We start from the raw sequence: 18292 nt of genomic DNA on the forward strand, positions 1-18292 counted from the left end.
GCCCTCGTGGTGCAGTGGTTAATAGCTTGGCTGCTAACCGAAAGGTCAGCAGTTCAACTCCACCGGCCCACTCCTTGAAGACCCTGTGGGGTAGTTCTACTGTGTCCTATAGGGTCATTGTGTGTTGAAATTGACTTGATGGCAATGGGTTTGGTTTTTTTTTTTTTTTGTCCAAGCCCTGGAGCAGTTCTGTCTACTCTGCAACACATAGGGTCTGGAGGTAATGGGTTTTTTTTTTTTTTTTTGTCCATACTCTTAAGTTCCCCCTAAGGGTTTCATTATGAACCTGATCTATAAGAGACTTATAGAAAGCAAGGATGTGGCTTACTAAAGAGAGTGTGTCGCAGGAGGGGCTTTGGACATGGATGGGAGGCACAGTTTAAAGACTTTTGCTGCCCAGTACGAGGACCCACAGCAACATGTGGCCATTGAACACTTGAAATGTGGCTGGTTTGAACTGAGATATGCTGCAAGTATAAAGTACACACTAGATTCCAAAGACTTAGTGTGAACATATCTCAGTAATTTTAATATAGATTACATATATGGGATAAAATACCTTATTAAGATTAAATTCACCTGCTTCTTTTTTTCCATTTTTTTAAATTTTATTTTATGATAATTATATATTCATGTGCAGTTGTGAGGTATAATGTAGAGAGGACCAGTATACCCCTCATCCAACTTTCCCCACTGATAACATCTTGCAACACTATAATACAGTATCACAACCAGAGACTGACATTGATGTAATCCATTGACCTTATTCACATTTCACCAGTTTTACATGCACTCATTTGCGTGTGTCTGTTCGTGCAAATATTTAATTATATGCAATTTAATCACTAGTGTAGATTCACATGACCACGTCACATCACCATACAGAACAGTGTCATCACAAGAATCCCTTGTACTACCCTTTTATAGCCACAGCCACCTCCCTTTCTCCCTTCCTCCCTAATCTGTGGCCGTTACTAATCTGTTCTCCATTTCTACAATTTTGTCATTTCAAAATGTCATATATGAGATCATATTGTATGTCGCCTTTTGAGATTAGCTTTTGAGATGTAGCTTTTCCAACTTAGCAAAATTCCCTTGAGATCGGATTACGTTGTTGTGTGTATCAGTACTTTCTTTTTCTTGCTGAGTAGTACTCCATGCCTCTTTTACTTTTTTAACCTTCTGCTAAAAGCCAAAAAACCAAACCTACTGCCGTCAAGTCAATTCTGATTCATGGTAACTCCGTGTGTTACAGAGTAGAGCTACTCGATAGGGTTTTCTTGGCTGTAATATTTACAGAAGCAGATTGCCAGGCCTTTCTTACATGGTACCACTGGATGAGTTTGAGCCACCAGCTGTTAGGTCCATAGTTGAGTGCAAGCCACTTGCACCATCCAGGGACCTGGAAAATTTGAAATTACATATATAACTCACATGTGTGACTCTCATTGTATTTTTATCGGACAGCATTGGTTTAAGCTCATGCTGGTTGGAAGTAATAAAAATATATATTTCTGTTGCATTTTTATTGAACTTGAGAAATTCCTGTGTTTGTTATTAAGTGCTGTCAAGTCGATTCCTACTCATAACGACCCTATGTACAACAGAATGAAACACTGCCCTTCCTGCGCCATCCTCACAGTTGTTGCTACATTTGAGCTCATTGTTGCAGCCACTGTGTCAGTCCATCTCGTTGAGGGTCTTCCTCTTTTTCGATGACACTCTACCTTACCAAGCATGATGTCCTTCTCCAGGGACTGGTCCCTCCTGATAACACACCCAAAGTACATGAGACAAAGTCTCGCTATCCTCGTTTCTAAGGAGCATTCTGGCTGTACTTCTTCCAAGATAGACTTGTTGGTTGTTCTGGCAGTCCATGGTATATTCAGTATTCTTCGCCAGCGCCATAATTCAAAGGTACCGATTCTACTTTGGTCTTCCTTATTCTTTGTCCAGCTTTTGCATGCATATGAGGTGATTGAAAATACCATGGTGTGGGTAAGGCATGGAGCCCTGGTGGCATACTGGTTAAGAGCTTGGCTGCTAACCAAAAGGTCGACAGTTCAAATCCACTAACCACTTCTTGGAAACTCAATGGGATAGTTCTACTCTGTCCTATAGGGTCGCTATGACTGAGAATTGACTCAGTGGCAACAGTTTTTTTTTTTTTGTTTGTTTGTTTTTGGGTCAGGCGCACCTTAGTCCTCAAAGTGACATCTTTGTTTTTTAACACTTTAAAGAGGTCTTTTGCAGCAGAGTTGCCCACTGCAATACATCATTTGATTTCTTGACTGGTACTTCCATGGGCGTTGATTGTGGACCCAAGTACAATGAAATTCTTTATAACTTCAGTGTTTTCTCCATTTATGTTAAATGGTACATTTTTTTCTCCTAACTCTAAATCTATACGGTCGCTATTAGTTGGAAAAGAACGGGGAAGAGGGTTTTTTTGGTTATTGTTGTGTTTTTATCATTTCAGGATGGTTTTCAGTAAAATCATCCCAGTGTCTCCCTCTGCCTCTTTTTCCTCCTCATGCCTTTTTTTATTTTTTTATTTTTTTTTGGTCAGTTTTTCAGTAAGAAAACTTCTGTGTTTCTAGCCACAAAAGAAACTTTTCATAAGGTTAGGCAGCAAGGAGGAATATCTTGCAACCACTGCCACTGGTACTCAGCATCCTGGTTTGAAACTAATTAAATGGCTTATATTTATCTGATATTTTTCCTCTTGGGCGATTCAGAAACATTTTTTTTCAACTTCAGCTTCATAAAGAAATCAGCTCAGCCTGTGATGGAGGGAAGAAGCAGGACACAGGGACACTTCAGAGAAGATTAGAACAGAGGTGAAGGATAAAGCCATTTTCAATTAAAATTGCCTGGGGAAATTAGGTAGGCAAAGAATAATTACCTGGGTTGGCATATATCCAGGTTTCTGAAACTAAAACCCTGCTTAAATGTTCCCACAGATCACTGATGAACATAAGCAGGTACGGACCTTGAGGTTTATGTCTTCATCTCAAGTATATTTGAGTGTTCCGGCTGCAATGCATGGTTATTTTAAGTCAAAATACATAGCATATGCAATTCTAACAAATAAAACCCAGTAAAAGTCAAGATCTGAAACAAATACTACCACAAAGCATCATATTAAAAGGAGGTTTTTCTAACAAAGCAAATTTATATTTCTGTGATATCTGCTATGGGACCAGCAGGACTTGAGCTGGGATTGAATGACAGGAGGGCATAAAGAAGCCTGATTAAAGCACAGTTCTAGTCTCTCACCTCCTTAGAGAGAGGCCCCTGGCATGGTAGAAGTCCTTGGACAGCACCTGGCAAACACCAGGAAAGGTCACTGAGTAAATGTCATCTGACCTGTGGGCTTGCCCAGCTTAGTGTAGAAATGAGTCATTGAAAGTGAAGGTGCATTTAATGCAAATGTCAAGATTTAATATTATATTCCCTACCCTAGCTCCACGTCCAGTGACCTATTACTACAGCTGCTAAGCATGGGTTTTGTGGGGTCTCTGCTATCTGGCTGGTGGCACTAGGTTCCATGTTGCCCTTGCATGGGTGGGTGGTATTGACGGAAAGGATCCGAGGCTATTGGACTTCAGGTCTTTCCTTTCTTGTTAGTAGAGGGAGGCTGATTTTCTTCTCTAGAAGAGGAAAGGGAGCTAGTGATTTTTCTTGTTTGCTTCTAGAGTTAGCTTTCACTTATATTCTTAGTCTTTCAGGATCTCTCAATTTCAAAATGGAGGATTATGGAAGATGATTTAGAAGGACTGAAAAAGAGAAGAAAGGAATCTCTCTCCCCTTCCAAATAAAGATGTAGGGGGTAGAGGGATTCCTGTGTTATTTTGGTTTTTTTAGATAACTTCACAGGTTTGCTTGAACAGGTTGCTGCTCGTTCATGTGGTGTCTTTATGTGAATTACAAAAAGACACCTCTTTCCAGGGCTGCAGGTCCTACTCTCCCCTTGATCATGGACGTCAGTCAGGTCTGTCTGAGTGCAGTGAATATGCACTTGACCAGCACCTTGTGCCCCTGCTTTGCAATGTGGGAGCACAGGAGGATGCAAAGGTAGTAAAAGGAAGGGTTCTGGAGCCAGAGTGTCAGCGTTTGGAGTCAGGTGTATTTGCTTACGTGCCATGTGACTTTGGGTAAATGATGCAAGTACACTGTGCCTCAGTTTTCTCATCTTTAAAAAGTTTCTACTTCATAGAGTTTGGTAAGATTTAATGAGTTAATATACATGAAATACTGAACATAGCACCTAGATGTAGTAATTTCTTTTTTACTTGGCTTCTTAGTTGAACTCGTCAGACAGCTTTGCTTCCTAAGCAAGCCTGTATCTGAAGGAAGATTTCATTTTTTCTGTAACAAAATCTTAACGGATATGCCATATGCTGGTGGATGTATTAAGTTAGCTATTTCCTTTAAATATTAGTGTGGTTATATATATATGCTGTCACTGCATAACTTCCAAATAACCAAGTCAGTTGAGTGAAAAAGGAGTTAAAATAATGACGACGTGTAAAAAAATATATAGTAATTCAATTTTTAAAATTTAGCCCATGGTGTCATTTGGATACTCTGTCTTTAAAAAAAAAAAAAAAAAAGTCCTTATGGGAACTGGGTGTGTTTTTGTTTGTTTTCCTTGTCTTTTTCTTTATAGTGTCATTTTTCTATACATCTAGTTTCATAACGTTTAGTTTAAGGTAAAGGAAAGAAATATCTCATAGAGATTTAGAATTTGGTGGAGTCCCAAGAACATTGACTACTCAAGTGATGAATAGGAGACTTGTGAAAATTGCACCCTCTGGTTTAACATTCATGCTGCCTTTCTGCTGACCAGTTTAGCTTTTCTTGTTAAATTACCTCACATCCCAACATGAGGCAACACAGATGACAAATGTGTGCTAGTGTTACTAGGTGTTATAGGCAGAATTATGACCCCCAGATTCCCCCACTGGTGTAGACACCTGGATAATCCCCAGGACTGTGACTATGGTGGATGTCACTCCTGTGATTAAGTTATGGTACATGGCATAGTTGATTTTAAGAATGGGAGCTTATTCTCAGTGGGCCTGACTGAAAAAGAACCAGAAGATGTGGGTTCAGTGAGATTGGGCATTTCGCCTGTTTTGTTAATGTAAAGTGTGCTGATCCCCAGAACCAAGAATAGTGTCTGGCACACAGTAGGTGCTCAATAAATATTTATTAAGTGTATGAGGAAGCATAGACATATTAAAAAATCCCATATGTGAAAATATCAAATGTGATTGTACTGGTGAAACTTCTTTCCAAGATTCGATTACTGTTAATGTTGTCATACGATACTATTTGGGCTAACAAGATGTCCTTTTGGCCCATTTACCTTTTTTAACCTACAGTTCCATTTGGGGAGTTTTATGGAAGCCATAAACTCTATGTCTGTCTATCTGCATTGCACACACAGACTGTGCCTGAGACTTCCAAGCAGCAATAAAACTCTCTCTTCTCTACCATTTGCCTTCTATAAATAATAATAATGGCTTTCGCTTTGACAACACTCTGTGTGTGTCTTCTGTGCACGGCTTGATCATTCTAGATGAAAGTAGCAGCCTGGAGTGGTTGGCGCCACTGGAGGAAGTCCTCCACCTTCGGTGGGAGTTTGTTGCGCCTAGGGAAACATGCTGTGGTCGATTGAAAAAATGGCTACAAGGTCTTCTCCCTGCATCCATGCATGTGAAATGTGCAATGTCCCATCAAGAAGAGACTCTTCTTCTTCATCTCTTGAATCTAGGCTTGACCATGTGACCTGCTTTGCCCAATAATACATAAGCAAATGGGATTCAGGCAGAGGCTTGAACAGTGCTTGTTCATCGAGCCTGCCCTCTTGTCATTCTTGGAACCTTGAGCTCACGTGTGGACCAAGAGAAGTGGTTATTGGTTTAAGATACAAAGGTTTGAGTTGGTTGTTAACGCTGCACAAACTAACAGGCACAACTGCTCTTTAATATTCCTTTCAAAATAGTAATTTCCACATTCAGTAGGGTATCAGAGCGAAATGATCTCTGGCTTCAATTTTACCCAGTGATTCTTCTCTTGAAAACAAAATCCCAATAGTGAAGATCTTGGGGAGGCCATTAAATGCCAAGATTTTTGTGTTCAATATATAGACCCACAACATCAAGCTTGGCAGTGTTACCCTCAAATATTTGGAGGACCCCTTTCCCTGGCACCCACTGAGAAATAAAAACTTCACCCTTGGCTAAAGGTTTCTGTTGTTTTGAAATAAGACCATATCTCAAACACTGTGGCATCACTGGTGGTGGTCTGCCATGAGATGTTGGGGCTTTCTTATGGTTTGGAGGCAGTTCCATACTTGTGCTCTTCTCTGGCAAGGGTGAAAACATAATTATGTATTTGCTATCACAAGCAATCCCATGAGAACTAAAATAGTAAGTTTTGTTTTTTAAAAAGTAAATATTCACCACTTACTGTGTTTTCTTGGAGTATGAATTAATACTTTGCCATTTTTAGAAAGAAACCAAATAATATTTACTGACAAATGCACTGAAATTCAGCTTTTTTTAAAAAAAAAAAAAGCTTTAATGAGATATAATTCACCTACCATAAAATTCACCTACCTAAAATTGTAAAGTGTACAGTTCAGTGGTTTTTAGTATATTTACAGAGCTTTGCAACCATCATCACTGTCTAATTTTATAATGTTTTCATCACCCTGAAAAGAAATTCCAGACTCATTGGCAGTCACTCCATTCTTCCCTTTCCCCACAGCCTTAGACAATCACTAATCTGCTTTCTGTTTCTGTATTTGCTCATTCTGAACATTTCATATAAATGGTATCATATAATATGTGGTCTTTTGTAACTGGCTTATTTTACTCAGCATAATTTTTTTAAGATTCATCTACTTTGTCACATTTATCAGTACTATACTCCTTTTTATTGCCAAATAATTTTCCATTTTATGGATATACCATATTTAGTTTATCCATTTATCAATTGATGGACATGTGGATTGCTCCCACTTTTTGGCTATTATGAATACTGCTGATATGAATACTTGTAGATGACTACAAGTTTTTGTATGGACATATATTTTCATTGTTCGCAGGTATATCCCTAGGAGTGGAATTGTTGGATTGTGTGATGACTCTATGTTTAACCATTTGAGGAACTGCCAGGCTGTTTTCCAAAGTTACTGTACCATTTTACATTTCCACAAGCAATCTTCGAGGGTTTCCATTTCTCCACATTCTTGTCGAACCTTATTATCTGTCTTTGATTATAGCTATCCTAGTGGGTGTGATTTGGGTTTGCATTTCCCTGATGGCTAATGATGTTGAGCATCTTTTCATGTATTTTAAAATCTTTTTAAGAAAGGATGATTAAGATCATCTGCCCATTTTTAAAATTAGGTTATTTACCTTTTTACTGTTGAGTTGAAAGCGTCCTTAATATACTTCTGGTTTCAAGTCCCTCATCAGATAAATTATTGCCAAAAAAATTTTATCCTGTTCTTTGGGTTATCTTTTCACTTTCCTGATGGTGTCCTTTGAAGCACAGAAGTTTTTAATCTGATGAAGCCCATTTCTTTTCTTTTGTTCCTTGGGCTTTTAGTTTCACATCTAAGAAACCATTGCCTAATCAAAGGTCACAAAGATTTACTCCTGTGTTTTCTTCTAAAAGTTTTATAGTTTTACTTCTTATATTTAGGTCTCTGACCCATTTTGAGGTGGTTACTTCTTCATAGTCTGAGGTTCTTTTACATAGGGCTGTCCAGTTCTCTCAGCAGTGTGTCAGAGACTGTTATTCCCATTGAGTGGTCTTGACTCCTTTGCTGAATGGAAAAAAAAAAAAAAAGCTCGTATTACTACCAGCACCAATAGAATTTTAGAATTCGGGGATTTTGTTTATTTAAGTACTAGATTTCCTTCTATGCTATGGGAAAAAAATCTGCTTTTGAAAGACCAAATACATACAGACAGAGACACACATAAACACACATTCGCACAGAAGCACACACATACACTCTTGCATATAGTCTCTCCTTTACCAAAGACCCCATTTATATCCTTTAATTCCAGAGTAGTAGTGTTAGAAAGTTGGTACATTGAGGCTTTGAGTTACACCATCAAATCAATTGCAATAGCTTGCCTACCGTGTGCCAATAGCCAAATAATTTGTGAGAACTGCCTATACTGCTTCATGTCTTGTCATTAAATATTTTAACACTGGCTTTTCTAAATGTTGCTATAGTCATGCACATAATTACAGAAGTCTGGGGAACAATGCAGACCTTCATGCTGGATGGTCACTAGGGAATAAGAGGAGGGAAGGGAAAACATATGTCCGATTTTTAAGTCTTTGGTTACAAAAAGGCTTGGGCAGCAAGTGGTTTCTCAAAGTGAAGAGCATGGCAGGGTCTTTAATTAATGAGCTGTTCGGAACCCTGCATGTTTCATAGCCCCAAGAGGTGTAAATCAATTATGTCATTTAACTTCCAGCTCTAGGTGGGCCACTTCATTATTCATCCATTCAACAAAGATTGATTGAAGCATTTACTATGTGCCAGACACGGTGCTAGGTGCTGGGGATATACACAATGGTATTCAATGCATCCATAATCCCTGTCCTGGTGAAACTTACTGTCTCATATTAATACATCTTAACAAATATAAATGTAATATTGAAAATATGCTAAATGCTGTGGAAGAGGCAGTAACCCAGGGGCTAAACATGGGTCAGGGTCCCTGGCTTTGAACACCAGCTCTGTCTGATTCTTGATTATTCACCCAACTTGTCAGTTTCCTCTTATAAAAGATGAGAGTAGTCGCAGTACATACATTTTAGATTTTTATATGGATTAGATAAGATGAAGCAATTCATGCCTAGAATCTGAATCATAGTACATATTCACTGTAACAGTATAGTCAGTGTATATGATCTATATATCTCTAGTTCTGTATATGTGAAATGGAACATTTCTGTATGTAGAAAGTTTTGGGATGAATTGGGTTCTTTTTTTTTCAATTTTAATGATAAAAGTAATATATTTCATGGTAAAATCTTGTATAAGGGTATAGAGTAAAATCCAAATGCCCCTTTTTCACCTCCTTTCAATTCTGGTTCTCCAGGGGTAGCCACACTCAAGAGTTTCTTGTTCTTTCTCCACATGTCTGTGTGTTCACATATAGATTTGTGGGATTTGTTTTAACACAATGGGATCATAGTGTGTTTATTACTATACTACTCAGATTTTTCAAAATTAATACTATGACCTGAGAGTTTTTTTCCACATCTATCCATGTAGACCCAGATTTGCTCCTTTTTAAAAAATGGATTTAGTCTTGCATTGCAGAGCACCATTGTTACCTGGGACCTTACTAAGGGACTCGGCTCTAGACCTCTCCATACATAGATGGTGGCCTTCACCAGTTCCAAGGTTTTCACACTTTACAGACATTATTCCCCCATGTCTCTATTGCCAATTTTTCTGCCTCCACCTTCTCAAATGCAAATAGGCTTCCTCCTATTTCTGTGTACTACAGATACCACCTGGAACTTTTTTTTCCCACTACATCTTGAAGGGGGTCCTGGCTGGTGCAAGTAGTTAATGTGAGCTCTGTGCTTTCTGAAAGGTTGGAGGTTCAAGTCTACCCAGAGGCATCTCGGAAGAAAGGGCTAGCAGTCTACTTCTGAAAAATCAGCCATTGAAAACCTTATGGAGCACAATTCCACTCTTACACACACGGGGTCACCATGAGTCAGAATCAACTTGACGGAAACTTTTTTTTTTTTTAACATCTTGGAAAAATGCTGAATCTGAATTTTGGCTAAACCAGAAATCCAATGTCAAATCCAGAATCTACATAAACAACTTATTAACATAGATAATACAAAAAACTTACATCTAAAATAGTGACTTTTTGTTGTTGGATACTGTCGAATCATTTTCGACTCATAGTGACCCCATATGACAGACTAGAACTTCCCCACAGAGTTTTCTTGGCTGTAATCTTTACAGAAGCAGATCACCAGGTCTTTCTCCTGTGGAGCCATGGGGTGGGTTCAAATCACCAATCTTTTTGTTAGCGGCCGAGCGCTTAACTGTACCTTCAGGGCTCCTTACGACTTTTTGTAAATACAATTTCGTTGTAAATCTTTCCTATTCAGCACTGATCTTCTTTGAAAGGTCCTTTTTTTTTTTTTTGCAGTTACAGTTCACCTGAGGACATTATAGTATTTTTCCAAAAAAGACAATTCATACTTACTTCTAGAACACTTTAGATAGCCTTGTTGTTCAATTACTGCTTATTTTGACAGATTAAGAGATTGCATTGTAGATTAGCCATTTAGAAGAGAGGGTATATACACCCTGTAGACTGGATGTAGGGGTAATATTTCTGATTTTATGACTGGATGCCTTTGTCATCTGCTTAGAAATGTGTCACTAATTTATGAACGCATTTTTCTGGTTTTTTTTTTTTTTTAATATTATAGATTGTGTTCTCTGTTTGAGAACTCTAGAAGTCCTATACATTGACTTCTCTTCTCTGTGTCTGCTTGGTTCACAGAGGACAGCGCTGCAAGCTTGACTAAGTAGACATCACTTGCAGTTGTTCCCTAGCTGCCTGGTGAGCTGCCTGGTGAGTACCCTGCTGCCTGTCGTGAAGAGTTGCCATTGTGGGGTTCTAGAGCTTTCGATCCATAAGATGGATCCCTTCATTAATGCTGATGCCCCTCCTCTGTCTTTGAAATGTCTGTCAAAATTGATTCGCAAACGTTTTCCTTGATGGGGGGGGGACATTAATCATAATCTACCAGCGTTTTCTAGGTTAGAATTTCTGCATTCCACTACCAGTCGTGTGCATTTCACTGTTTGCTAGGTTTTCTACTTTCTGTCTGTGGTAGCATTGCCTGGGTTTAGAAAGCATCAGATTTTATTCAAGTTACTGTTCTCTGCAATTCTTTCTGAGGAGAAATGTATGTGATTAATTTTCAGTCCTATACAGATTTTGTTTAGGAAGATTCCCACTGACATGAAATACTAAAATTATGTTCATTTTCAGCTAGAATCCTTCATTTTATGGGAACTACCTGTGGGATGATGTGAATAAATTCTTTCAATACTCCTAAAGTTCCATTCTACAAACCTTTATATACATGCTAAAATGGGAACCAGAAATATCTTTAGATGATGGACTCTTTTTCTTTATAAACTATAACTTCCCGAAGTTTGTTCTACAGCGAGAATCCTAGAGACTGTTCTTTTCTGGCCCTTTAATCGAATTGTTGTTTTCTAATTGCTGTTATAAGTTAAAAAAGAAATGGGCTATGTATCATCTCTTACTCCAGGGACAGGAAATCATTTTGTAGTGATCACATGAAAAAGATAACTAGCTACCTTCCTGTTCCTCCAGATAGGCGAACTCTAGGTCCCAGGCGTTTAAAAGCAGTGTTGTTTTCTTCAGCGTGTTGCATGTCACATCCAGCACCTCATTATCTTTCAGCAGTGCCTGTGGCTGATTTTCTTCCGGCTTTTCTGTGAAGAGAGGGAAGAGACACACAGCCCGACACTCTTCCAAGTAATCAGTATTTAATGATGACACGAGAATATCAAGAAAGTAGATTTGTTATTGAATGTTCCTACCTATTTTTAGTCAAGTGAACTATATTTTATGACTCCCTGAGGATGACTCATAAACCATGTCTTGGTAGACAACGGAGTTGGGGCTGAATAATTCTGTAGGGACTTTAATTCATTGTAGACACATCATCTGCTTTGTACTCCTTCATTATATTTTTTCTGGACTCTCTACTTTCCCTCTGTGATAGTTGTATTGTCCTTAAATAGGTCATTTTTTTCATCAGCTGGTTCCTATGAAGAATTACTTGCTTAGTGAATATAAACACTGATTTAAGAGTCCAAAAAAAAAAGAGAGAGAGAGCTTAGAAGTTATTTTTAAAATATTTTAAGTGCAGAGAATAAATTCTTCCATATTAAGTGGTATAAATGTTGTGCGCTTGATTTAACAAAGACCTTGAATGGCAATGAGTCCTTAGCAAACATAATATGTGGCTCCTCTCCCATCAGCACACCTAATACAGTGTAATTGGATTTAGCGTCCCAATGTCACTTGGTTTATTCTTTGCTGTAGTTTTGCCCTCCTCCCAAAGAGAGAATGTTTTCTAAATTTCTCTCCATCCCTCTAAAAATAAAAACATTTTGCTTCTAGCACTCTTCAAGTTTTCGATATTTTGAATTGTGAGAGTTTTTTTTTTTTTTTTAAATATATGCTAAACTGAAGTCTGATTCTTTTATGTCTTCCCATACTCAAAATTAGAAACATCTAGAACCTGGAACCTGAACTCTTCTGGTTTTGTCTTGAATGTCTGCCTTGTTTCCCCATGATTCCAACAGTGACCAGTCCTGACTGTACGTTAGTTCTACGTGTTCTTTTACATATATTATGCCTGCAATAGGCATTCAGAATATATTTTAATTCTTACCATAATGGCATAAGGTTTATCTTGATCAGGCATATTTATGTCACATTCAACTTAACTTATATCAGTGTTAGGCAACAAACTCCTAAAATCGAAAATCCTTATATAGACAACAGAATGACTATTTTGTGATGAATTATCCTCACCCTTACATTTCTAGCTCCAGAGTGACTCTGGGCAAAGAGGAATCCTTAGACCAGTTACACCAAAAGCTTTTTTCTAGTTTCACTAAAAGAAAGAAAAGAACGTTTTCTGAAATGAGGAATGAGAAATGAGGCCGCACTGTTGACAAAAGAAAATGAGGTGATTTATCCTTGATGAGCCATTGCTGCTTCCATTTTTATATTTACTGCCCTGTAGGGAAGAATTAATGGGCCCTGATGGTGCAGTGGGTAAGCACTCAGCTGCTAACTAAAAGGTTGGTGGTTCGAACCCACCAGCCACTCCCCAGGAGAAAGATGTGACAGTGTGCTTCCATAAAGATTACAGTCTTGGAAACCCTATGGGGCAGTTCCACTCTGTCCTTTAAGGTCGCAATCAGTCAGAATCAACTGAACAGCAACTTTTTTTTTGTTTGTTTCGGCAAGAATTATGATTAAAATGATTGAGTTTGGCAGCTAGGATGTCACTGATAACTTTCATGAATAAATAATTCTAAGATGACTGTTTGGAAGAATGTGGGTCTTGAATGAAGGGTAGAATGTAGAAAGATTTTAAATAGGAAAGGAAGTCATTTCCGTCAATGGAAAAACATACATGGATATGTATGTGGGGGGAGGGGGAGAGTCTAGAAAAATTTGAGTACTTGCATGTAAACTAATAAGGCTGGAGTGCTAAGTACATGTTGAGAAAGATAGTTATTGGCCAAACTGATAGCAAGCTCAAAGACTTAGATTTTGCAGTCTATGAAATGAGGTATCACCATGATCCAGTTTATGCGCTGGGGTCTGTTCTGGTTATCTGTTGTTGTGTAAGAAATTACTCTAAAACGTAGTAGCTTGAAACAACAACAGTCACCTTTTTATCTCTCTCTTTTTCTGTGGGTCAGAAATTTGGGGAAGGCTTGCTATGTGGTTCTAGCTAGGGATGTCTCATGTGATTGCACTCAGATGGTGGCTGAAGTTGGAAGAGCAAGCGTCTGGAGCAGCTGGGAGCTGGTTCGGCATCTGTCTCTCTTCATATGGTCTCAGATTTTTCATCCTGGGACACGTCTTTTCACAGGCAAATGTGGGTTTCCTCACAGCATAGTGGCTTGTGGGCTGTTGGACTGCTTACATGGTGGCTTAGGGCTCCAGTGTGATGATTCCAGCTGACAAGCATCACGTAATGACTTGGCCTGGAAAGTCATGTTGCACTGCATCGCTTTCATCACATGTTTTTGATTACAAGTGAGTCTCCAGGGGTCTGAAGAGTCTACCTCTCTACGGAAGGAGTTTTCAGGTCTCATTGTAAGAGTAGAATGTTGCAGGTATTTTTGGAAAATACTGCCTGCCACAGAGTCCCTCTCTGCTGCCACTGCTCTGCTGCATCCTGCCCTATGTAGCCGTGCTCTGGGAATGCTCTAGTATGAACACACCATTAATTCCTGGGGATGCTTCTACACCATGACTCACTCTTCTTCCTTTACCTGGTAAGCTGGACTGGATAGAAAATCTAAAGTTTTCTGCTTAGACCCTGAATGGCCAGCCCTGGCCTTCCATTTATTTTTCATTATTTTCACTTAGTCTTTATTATTGGAGCATTTGCCAAGTAGTGGATAAATCCAAACCCAAATGTCCACCTCCCTTTCTCGTTTTGTGCAGAAATTGAGAGACAGGAGTAAAAACAAAAGGGAGAAAGAATTCTCTAAGCCTTTATTCCTCATTCCAAAAGGGCACATTTCTACCACCTAAGGATGTCCTCTTCAGAAAAAAGAAGGGGCTCAGAAGAGAGAATTTTCCACCTGGCCAACAGCAGGGTTTTCCCCACAATCTTTGCATTTCTAGGTGGCTTTCTGTTGTTCTATCTCTTGCTCTTCATGACCAGCTGGCCTTCTCTTTCCAAAGTGATTGGAAGGAGGAAGGAAGGGCGTGGTGCCAACACCATGACTTTTGAAAGATAACTTTCCCAACAGTCGCTACGGTCAGTGTTCTGCTAAATACTATTCTTCCTGGTTTTCATGGGAAGAGCTCCATCCCTTGCCAGAATCTAATTTTTACCTCAACTTGAACCCTGAAACCTCACTTACTTTCCTTTCTTTTACAAAATCTCAACCTTCAACTAGAAAAGATTAAATTGCCATCAATGGAAGAGTTTAAGGGTGAAATATACTGATTTCTGCCACTTATTTACTTTGAAATGCATAAAAAGTAATAAGATGGCCTAATGGATGGATAGAGGGATGGATAAGGGACTGGATATCAAAAAACGCAAATACAGTAAAAAAGTTAATTGTAGACTCTAGGTGGTGGGTATAGGAACACTCACAGTAAAAAAAAAAAAAAAAAAAAAAAAAATCATTCAACTTTATTTTTAAAATAAAACGTTGGAGAAGGAGAGCATTCACCATAAAATTAAAGTGTGATATATTCGAAGAAAAAAAAGTCACCTTTCTTCTCTAGGAAATGGTTAAGTCTTGTCCTGTTTTTTTGTCCAACTTTTAAAAGTTCTTATTAATGGCATTATTTGTTCCACCTTTAATTTCCCCTTGAGGTTTGAAGAAACTGTAAAGGTTCTAACAGTTCAGTATAGAAAAACAATCTAAAATTTTAGCGGTCGCCATTATATTTCTGAGTTTCTTCTAACTGGGCTTCTCCCGTGTTGCTTATGAGTACACTACTGTTTAAGCCGTAACTGTGTTGAAGTGGCTTTTCTGTCATTTCTCAAGGGCTCTTGCAGTGGTGATAGCAAGAACTTCTCATTCCAAAGACAAGATTTCTTGTCCCCTCACGTGTTCCATACACTCCCACTTCCAGACCTGAAATATGAATTCTACCACCAGCCCCTAGCAATGGGAAATGTTTACTTTATTTTCTCTGTTTCTGCAGAAAGGGAGGAGAAAAGTTAAAAAATTCAGTTAAGTTCCTTTATACTTTTTTTTTTTTTTTGGGCTACATCAATAAAACGGTTAAAGCCAGTAGAAATTGTTACATTTGAAAAGTCCTTAACTACTTTTCTGAAATGAAAAGAGAAGCTGTGCTTTGTCTTTGGTGTCCTCAGGTGGCAAAGGGCAGCTTGCTGAGGGCCGAGGACTAAAACAAACCCTCCCAGGAGAGGAATCAGCCAGGGACCTTGGGCTGCAACCACCTCGCAGATCAGCTGCTTCCTTCCTTTCCGTATCTTGAGGCCTGTGGGGGAATCAAGTGTCACAAAAGCAGGAAGAGAGCAGCTGGAGGAATGCTCTGGTGGGTGTACTGGTGAAAGGGCTGGCATGATCTACTGACCCTGTGTGACTGGACGACTTGGGGTTTGCAGTGAGCGTTCAGGTCGCTGGGAGGAAGCCATTCTCTCATGAAAAATAAACCACAAGAAACTGATACAAGATAGCGTCTTTTATACTCCACAAGTAAAATACAGTGGTCTAGAATTTGGATAGGTGCGGTACATTTTGCATTTGCAGTTATGTTGTTTGTTGCCGTCAGCTCAGCTCCAAATCATGGCGACTGTATGTATCACAGAATGAAACATTACCCAAACCTGAGCTGTCTTCATGGTTTTTTGTATGTTTGAGTCCATTGTTGTATTGTGTAGTGCCTTCCAACCTAGGGGGCTCATCTTCCAGCACTATATTGGACAGTTTTCCGTTGTGATCCAAAGGTTTTCATTCGCTAATTTTTGGAAGTAGATCATCAGGCCTTTCTTCCAATCTGTCTTAGTCTGGAAGTGCCACTGAAACCTGTCCACCATGGGTGACCCTGGTAGTGTTTGAAATACTGATGCCATAGCTTCCAGCATCATGGCAGCATGCAAGCCACCACATTACGACAAGCTGCCGGATGGTGGTGAGATAAGTTAAAGAGACCTGATTGTGCTAATAGAAAAGTAGAAGTCAAACCAACTTCCCTCAAGCAATGAGAAGTTTATTGAAAAACTAAGTGATGCTCTTGATGCCTTTTACAGTTTCTCACCTAGCTGGATGCATCATCGTGTGGCGGGAAGAATGTGAGCGCTAAAGTGTGGGGCCTTGGTTTTCCCATCTGTAAAATGAACACAGTGTCACCTATTTCATTGGTTTGTTGGGAGTATTTACAAGGAGATTATGTATCTATAGGACATGTCTTCTTGTAAATACTCAGTATGTTCATTCCCATTTTCCATTCCTATCCTTTGCCAAGCATGTTTATATAAAACAAGGTTGTTTCAAGAGGCTCGGACAAGTTTCTAGTTAACCAACCTCTTTCTTCTCTTTTGTAGCCTTCTGCTCCTTCTTCTGTGCAAATGTAAAGGGATAAAGGGCCTGCAAAGACTTGACATTGAAGAAATCCAGAACCTTGTTGTCCTTATGTTTGATCCCTTGTCCTGTCTAATGATGCTCTGCCCTCTGGGACTTTACAGAGTTACCTTTCTGTGGATTCTAGACTATACAAATGCTACCCTTCTGGTATGAAGACCATCTCTGTCTCAGAAACATCCCTTTTCTAGGTGTTCACACTGTTTCTCTTCTTCCCTCCTTCTGCGTTCATCAGCACCAGTGCCTTTCCTGGTGGTCATTCTACCCTTCACAGTGGCTTCAGTCTTACTTGAAGACCTGTGCAATTTTGCCTTGTCATTTCTTCCTCCCTCTGCTTTTATTATCCTTTTGTCCTGGAGTGATTCTTGAATTGCAGTATTGCACCTTGGGATAAAGCAGCAACCCCAATGAATAGCCAGGTGGTTGTGTGTGGGATTATTTTAGGTATACTAGAATCCAAAGGCTTCTCTTGTTTAAGGTCATCCCGGTTGACAGGAGCTGCATTGGTGGAATTCAAAGCAAAGCCAGTGACCAGGCTGTTGGGTTAAAGCTGCTCATCAGAATTCCAAGGAACCATGTTGAGGGAACCTTTTGGGGAAGAAAAAATGCACAACCTTCTCATTTGCTGTGACAACTAGACATTGTTCCCTACTTTATGCATATGTTCTAGTGTATGAGTCGTTGACTTCAATTATATAAGCAATAAAAAATGCCCGTTTGTTATATTAAAAAAGTTGTAACACAGGCACCAATATCAGGGACAAGTGAGAAAGTGAAAAGGTGAAGAGACAGAGCAAGGAGGAGTGCAGGTGACTTTGCCAGGATCAGTTGCTGGGATGAGTCACATTTGTTTACAGCATGTTTAACCTCTGATCCATTCCTTTGAGGGTGGCAGGGACTATGTGGGATTTTCCTTTGAGGAGGAACCCTTTACTTTGAATCCTTAGAAACTGCTCTTTAAGCATTTCCAGATGGCTCTTAGAGTCCTCATCTAATTGAAGCTGAGAGACTGGTTTGAGGGGTAGGAGAAAATGACATTAACCCATAGCCACTTTCAAATGGGAAAAAGAGGTTTGAGAAAGAGACATGTGTTTTCTGCTAACCCTCATTAAAATGCAGTTAGAGGCAGATATATGTGTGTGTTTATGTGAGTCTCTGTGTATCTGTGTTAAACACTTACAAGCCTGAAGTACCAAGTTAAAATATCAAATAACTGTAAGGACAGAGCTGCTTGGATTAGACACATTAAACAGGGCCCCAGGAAATGGGTCAGGGAAGAAGACCCAGGGCCATATAACAAAAGAAAACAAACCTGTTGCTGTTGAGTTGATTCCAACTCACAGCGAC

At 39.3% G+C, this 18292-nt stretch overlaps 1 protein-coding gene across 1 annotated transcript in view; it reads left to right on the forward strand.

The window, feature by feature from the left end:
• The window catches only part of PLCB4 (phospholipase C beta 4), a 423663-nt gene that overhangs the window by 151771 nt on the left and 253600 nt on the right, over positions 1-18292 (forward strand). The window contains exons 3-5 of the mRNA XM_023737565.1: positions 10584-10655; positions 11520-11594; positions 12354-12445. The gene's annotated coding sequence lies outside the window, so the exon portion shown is untranslated. The remainder of the gene's footprint in view (positions 1-10583; positions 10656-11519; positions 11595-12353; positions 12446-18292) is intronic.

The sequence above is a fragment of the Trichechus manatus genome, unplaced genomic scaffold (genome assembly GCF_000243295.1).
Source record: "Trichechus manatus latirostris isolate Lorelei unplaced genomic scaffold, TriManLat1.0 scaffold00104, whole genome shotgun sequence".
Classification (NCBI taxonomy): domain Eukaryota; kingdom Metazoa; phylum Chordata; class Mammalia; order Sirenia; family Trichechidae; genus Trichechus; species Trichechus manatus.